The sequence below is a fragment of the Thunnus albacares genome, chromosome 11, assembly GCF_914725855.1.
Source record: "Thunnus albacares chromosome 11, fThuAlb1.1, whole genome shotgun sequence".
NCBI lineage: Eukaryota > Metazoa > Chordata > Actinopteri > Scombriformes > Scombridae > Thunnus > Thunnus albacares.
Genome location: NC_058116.1, coordinates 33,900,914 through 33,907,794, shown reverse-complemented (window position 1 = coordinate 33,907,794; position 6,881 = coordinate 33,900,914).

Below are 6,881 nucleotides of genomic sequence, written 5' to 3'. Positions count from 1 at the left end.
GTGATCAGCTGATCCAGCGGTGATCAGCTGTGATCAGCTGTCGCCGTCATCAGAAACGGACGTCGCTTCACGTGACGCTTCAGAGGAGAGGACGTGTTTCCACGGTGGGCGGGGCTAAGACGCCAGTGAGGGATGCAGCCTGTATACTGACGTCACTGCAGGTAAACATGCTGCTGCTTTCATCAGGGCCTGTCCTGATTGGCTGGGAGGGAAGGTGGGGGGGCCGCACCTCCAGCCAATCAGAGTAGGAGCTCATTAAGCATGAAGCAGAAGTTAGAGCGTCTTCAGCTTCTGTATTGTGACGTATTTCCAAGTGAAACGGAGTTCAATCTAATCATTGCATTTGATTGGACTGCTTAAAAGTGGGCGGGACTTAGAGTTTAGCATCATATGGAGCTGCAGAGGCCTGTTGGCTGCCTCACCTGCTGTCAGGTGAGGAGGACGAGGGACAGATGGATGAAGCAGACCTCAGCTGACACATCGCTCCGTTAGCCGCTACAACCCGCTAACAGTGAAGGTCTGGTTTTATATGAGCGCTCCTGAGAGCACGATGAGTCAAACATCTGAAGACTTTGATGTAAAAATACTCTCAGACTGATTTTTTGACACAAATTTGACATTTAACAGATAAATGAACATTTAACACGAGATGAAACTGTGAGAATGTATTTTTCATTTCATGAAGCCTTTAATGAAACAGAAAGATGAAACCTGTCTGGATTAATAAATAAATAATAAATAATAATAATAATAAATAATTCAATCATTATATTTACAGATTACTGAACATGTCTGTGAAGAACATCTGAAAGAAAAAGAGTCATTGAGCACACGTGATACGATCACTGCAGCCTCACAGATAAACAAACACATAAACAAACACATAAACAAACACATAAACACATAAACAAACAGATAAACACATAAACAAACAGATAAACAGATAAACAAACACATAAACAAACAGATAAACACATAAACAGATAAACAAACACATAAACAAACACATAAACAAACAGATAAACAAACACATAAACAAACACATAAACACAAACAAACAGATAAACACATAAACATATAAACAAACAGATAAACAGATCTAATCAATCCTTGAGTTCTGAGAACGTGAACATCAGGAAGGATCAGGATGAACAAACACGTCACTTACACGACGTACGAAGACCTCACTGACACCAGAGGTCAAAGGTCAGCAGCAGAACGTCATGGAAACACCTTCAGACGTCACAAATCCGTCATTATTCACTCGCTTCTCTCTGTTGGTTCTTCACTTCATAAAAATCACAATCTGAACATTTTTATGTTTCAGTCACAAACGAGAAGCTGTGATGTCATGAAGGAGGTGTGATGTCATGGAGGAGGCGTGATGTCATGGAGGAGGTGTGATGTCATGGAGGAGGCGTGATGTCATGGAGGAGGTGTGATGTCATAGAGGAGGTGTGATGTCATGGAGGAGGTGTGATGTCATGGAGGAGGCGTGATGTCATGGAGGAGGTGTGATGTCATAGAGGAGGTGTGATGTCATAGAGGAGGTGTGATGTCATAGAGGAGGTGTGATGTCATGGAGGAGGTGTGATGTCATAGAGGAGGTGTGATGTCATAGAGGAGGTGTGATGTCATGGAGGAGGTGTGATGTCATGGAGGAGGTGTGATGTCATGAAGGAGGTGTGATGTCATGGAGGAGGTGTGATGTCATGGAGGAGGCGTGATGTCATGAAGGAGGTGTGATGTCATGGAGGAGGCGTGATGTCATGGAGGAGGTGTGATGTCATGAAGGAGGTGTGATGTCATGGAGGAGGTGTGATGTCATGGAGGAGGTGTGATGTCATGGAGGAGGTGTGATGTCATGAAGGAGGTGTGATGTCATGGAGGAGGCGTGATGTCATGGAGGAGGCGTGATGTCATGAAGGAGGTGTGATGTCATGGAGGAGGCGTGATGTCATGGAGGAGGTGTGATGTCATGGAGGAGGTGTGATGTCATGGAGGAGGTGTGTCGTTGTTGTTGTTGTCGTATTGTGTATTTGTTTTGTGCCTGAGCTGCTATGTGCTTTTTGTTGAGTAAAGTTTTGTATTAAAAAAAAACCCATCACTTCATAACCAGCTGGCAGAGTGTAGAGGAACATCTGCACTGAGTTTGGGCTGGAGGTCCCGAGGTCACAATGGAAGACGCCTCCTAAGGTGGTTCAGAATGACCGAGCCGAGATCCTGCAGGACTTCCAGATCCAGACTGACAAACTGGTGATGGTGAACCAACCGGACATCATGTTGATGGACAAACAACAGAAGAAGAAGGCAGCGGTGATAGACGTAGCGATCCCCAGCGACAGCAACATCAAGAAGAAAGAACACGAGAAGATCAAAAAATACCAAGAAGAGGAGCTAGAAAAGATGTGGGGAGTGAAGGCAACAGTGGTGATGGTGGTAATGGGAGCACTGGGGGCTGTGACTCACAAACTGGGAGAGTGGCTCCAGCAGATTCCAGGTACAACATCTGAGGTCTCTGTCCAGAAGAGCCCAGTCCTAGGAACAGCTGAGATACTGCACAGACCCCTCAAACTCCCACAACTCTGGTAGAGACACACCACCCCCCCCCCCCCACCCCCCCCATGGGAGGATGGAGGGGGGTGAGAGAGGGAATTATATATATATGTATATGTCCTCCATCATCTTGTTAAAACGTCTCTGCAGCAGTTAGAATCAGCTGCAGAGACTCATGTGTGAAGCGTCCGACTGACTGTCAGCAGGGACGAGGAATCCTCCTGCAGAGTGAGACGTCGCTGTTTTACTGTGATGACGTGTTTGTTCTCTTACATAGAAACATAAACACCATCCGTAACATGGGTTAAAACATGAATAAATATAAAATAGAGGTTAATGTGACTCAGCTGTGTGTGTGTATATTGCAGCATCTTGCTGCACAGACACATGTTTTGCACGTCAGCTGACAGCAGAGTTTTTTTACTCCTCGTCCTGCTCTGAGTCTGAACGCTGCAGTTCAGGGATCCGTCCAGCAGGAGGCGCACGTTGATCACACTCACACTGAAACTCTTCCTGCAGCAAAAAACCCCCTGACGTCATCAATGATGCAACTTTCTGCAACTGCAGCCTGTTTCCACACAGAAACTGTCACGTTTCCTCCATGAAGAGACAAACTGAAAGAAAGTCTGGACGTGGAATCGATCAGAGTGAGTTCATGATTCAGTTTGATGCTTTAAACTTAATAAAAGGTTGTTGAGTGAATATGATGATCTGATGGAACTAAAAGCTGTTTGAGGAATAAAGGAAAGTTAAAGCAAATGTTAAAGTGAAGTAGTGACCAGTTCAGAGAGTCTATTAATATTATTATAAACTACATTTAAAGGATGAAGATGTGTCCAGAGCTGCTCTGGTCTGTATGACGTCATCATAATCAATCATGAGAAATAAAAGCTGTTGGATGATTTGTTTTCTTATTTTAAGAGTAAAAGAATTCATCGGTTTATTATCTGAGACCAGTGTTTATTTTATTTAAATGTATCTTGAGTATAAAGTTTAAAATCTGCTGCATCAAGTTTAAAGTTTCAGATCTCTGAGACGTCAAATAAATAAATGAACTTATGAATTTACACAACGTTCTGCCAGCGTTCCTCCCTCACTTCCTCCTGACGCAGGCAACACGCCGTCGATCCGTTACTGTAGAAGAAGAGTCAAACAGAAAGCCTGAGTTAAGATGAGCTGATAACCAGCATCGTGTTACCAGTCATCTCAGACTGGGAGTTCAGACTGGGAGTTCAGACTGGGAGTTCAGACTGGGAGTTCTGACTGTGAGGTCAGACTGGGAGTTCTGACTGGGAGGTCAGACTGGGAGTTCAGACTGGGAGTTCAGACCGGGAGTTCTGACTGGGAGGTCAGACTGGGAGTTCAGACTGGGAGTTCAGGGTTATGTTGGATATGTTGAACTTCCTCTCTGGTCTGCTGTAGCTTCCAGTATTGAACTGATGCTGCAGCTGAACTCAGGTCAGCGGATTAAACAGCTCATGTGTTGAGAGAAGCTATATTTACAGCACGCTAACCGACAGAGGACGTGTTGTCAGGGGCCCGTCGTGACCCCACAAGGTCAGAGGCCCCCCGGGGGGGCGTTTGTGTATCTGCTGCAGAATCAACCATCTGTTCCTCTACCTGCTGCTGCTGCTGCACACGCAGCGGCTGATCTTGCATGCATGCATTCAGGCACGCATGTGACATTAGACACGCCAGAGAGACGCAGCAGCAGCTGATCGGATACGCAGCCTGGGAGGAACGATGCAGAAAACATAATATGTGCTGTGGATGTATTTATTTTGCCTGTTGTCCTCCTGTAGAGGGCAACAAACACACTCAGTCAGCCGGAAACCTGAAGAAGATGAAGAAGAAGATGTTTCCCTGTAACATCATTTACTGATCCGAGCTGGATCCACGGCAGCCAGGAAGCTACATGACCATATATATATAAATATATGTATATATATACAGGATACATACAGACGGGAGATAAATGAAAGGAAAAAACAACTTCACATGTGTCAGTGAGGTGTTGGTTCACCAGAACAGCTTCAGAGCTCCTTGTTATTGATCCTACAGCCTCTGAACTCTTCATCATTCCTCATAAAGATCTTCCTCATGTGGTGGTGATGATGATGATGATGATGATGATGATGATGGTGCAGAGCGCTGTCGAACACGTCAGCTGGGTTGAGATCTGGTGACTGTGAAGGTCGTAACATGTGATTCATCCAGGAAGAGACCACTCCCATCAGGACAGACATGTTTCATCACAGGATAAAGCTGATCACTCACAAATACTTTGTATTGATTAGCAGTGACCCTTCCCCAAACCATGCCAGCAATACATACATATATATATATATATGAAAAAATAAATAGATAAATTAAAGAGTCTGCTATTATAAGGGATCTCAGAGGTAACACAGTGTTAAAGGACGAGTTCACAATTTTTCAAGCCTGTCTCAAACCAACAGTCAGTCAAATGAACATTAAAGCTGTTTTTTCTTGCTGTAAACATTCCTCCTGTTCATACTGACCATTAGAAGATCCCTTCATAATGACCTTACAATGGAAGTGATGGAGGACAAAATCCACAGTCTGAAGCTAATATGAAGCTTCAGCGTCCAAATGAGTCAAATCAAGTAGATATCTTTCAACTTTACAGTCTTTTTAGTGCCAAAGTTCCTCTTTTTGTTACTATACTTCCACCTGCAGCTCAACAGGGAAACACTGTCCGAGGAAACACAAAGAGGGAATTTGATGCTAAAAAGACTGTAAATGTGTCAGATATCCACTTGATATGACTAACTCAGACTGATGAAGCTGAATAGAAGCTTCACACAGACTTTTAAATGACTGTGTGGACACACTGTGGATTTTATCCTCCATCACATTAAAGCACATTTGAAGGATCTTTAATATCCAGTATGAACAGGAGGAATGATTACAGACACCTGACTGCTGGTTTAAGTGGAAACACTGGGAACCTCCTTTAAAGATCCGTTATTAACAGTGAGTTTATGCCGGATGAGAGGATGACATGAGGGTGAATTAGTTATTTTTTTTCTCCAGATTCTGATTTATGTCACATTTTAAAACTCAGTTCAGTTTTAATAAGAATGATTGACGATTAATAAACGATCAGATTTAAAATCAGATTCATGAAACCACTTAACAACAGACTGTGGCTGCTGACAGGCATTGTGGGTAATGTAGTCCAGTACTATTAGAAGAGACTGGCTGGCATGCAGGAGGCCACAGAAACAGATGAGAGATAAACTCTGACGCTAACACAGTCACAGGTGTGCAGACGTGCTCCTGTCATGCACGTCCTCAACAAAGAGACGAAACACGGAGCACTGAGATCGTTTTCTCATCTAACGTGATGTGAAACATGTTGCAGCATTAAAGCTGGAATGCCGGACGTCTGTCTCCCCCTTCTGGCAGTGAAAGTAAAGGCTGGGCTGTGATTGGCTGACAGGAACACAGAGATGGCTGGTTAAAACAGATATATTTTAACGACCACCACTGGGATTTGTCCCAGTATGCCAGTACCACCAGTAACCTACTGCTGCAGCTGTAAACCTGCGAAATGACTCGTCTCACTGTCAGAATTTGATCCATTTGGTTTGATAACATCTGGAAAGTTTTGATGAGCTGCAGGATGAAGGACCAGCGCAGGAACGTTACCGACGTTTAAAACCTTCATCAACACTGTGACACACGCTCATGTTCACGTTCATGACACGTCGTAATGTAACTGAGTGTTTATTAAGAGTCACAGCATCTGTTTGATGAATTATTATTATTATTATTATCAATGTTTTAATGATGTCGTTTCATCTTTGTGTCTGTTGTAATAAGTCTTAAACAGATAATGAATAACAATATAGTAAAACACAGCTGTAATAATATCAAATATGTCTTTATAGGAGAAGTTATAATAAATACTGAACATTAATAAACAATTAAATCTGCTTATAACTACATTATAGTGAGTTATAAACCATTTATAATGATTATTAATGATGAATAAGAGGTTCTCATGTTTTAAAGATATAAACTGTACTACAGTCTGTTTATAAATTATATCATTGCTCATATGTACATTAATGTTTTGTGTTTGAGTAGTTGAACATGTTTATTTGAAGTGCAGCACATGAAGCTGCACTGAGTCTTCATACGATCAGTGGGGGAGGGTGTGTGTGTGTGTGTGTGTGTGTGTGTGTGTGTGTGTGTTGGGGGGGGGGGGGTGCTCTCTTTGGAGTAGCGTGACCAGCTGATGAAGGCAGGATGGAGTGGGGGGAGGTGTGTGCTCAGTCGTCCAATCAGCTGCAGCC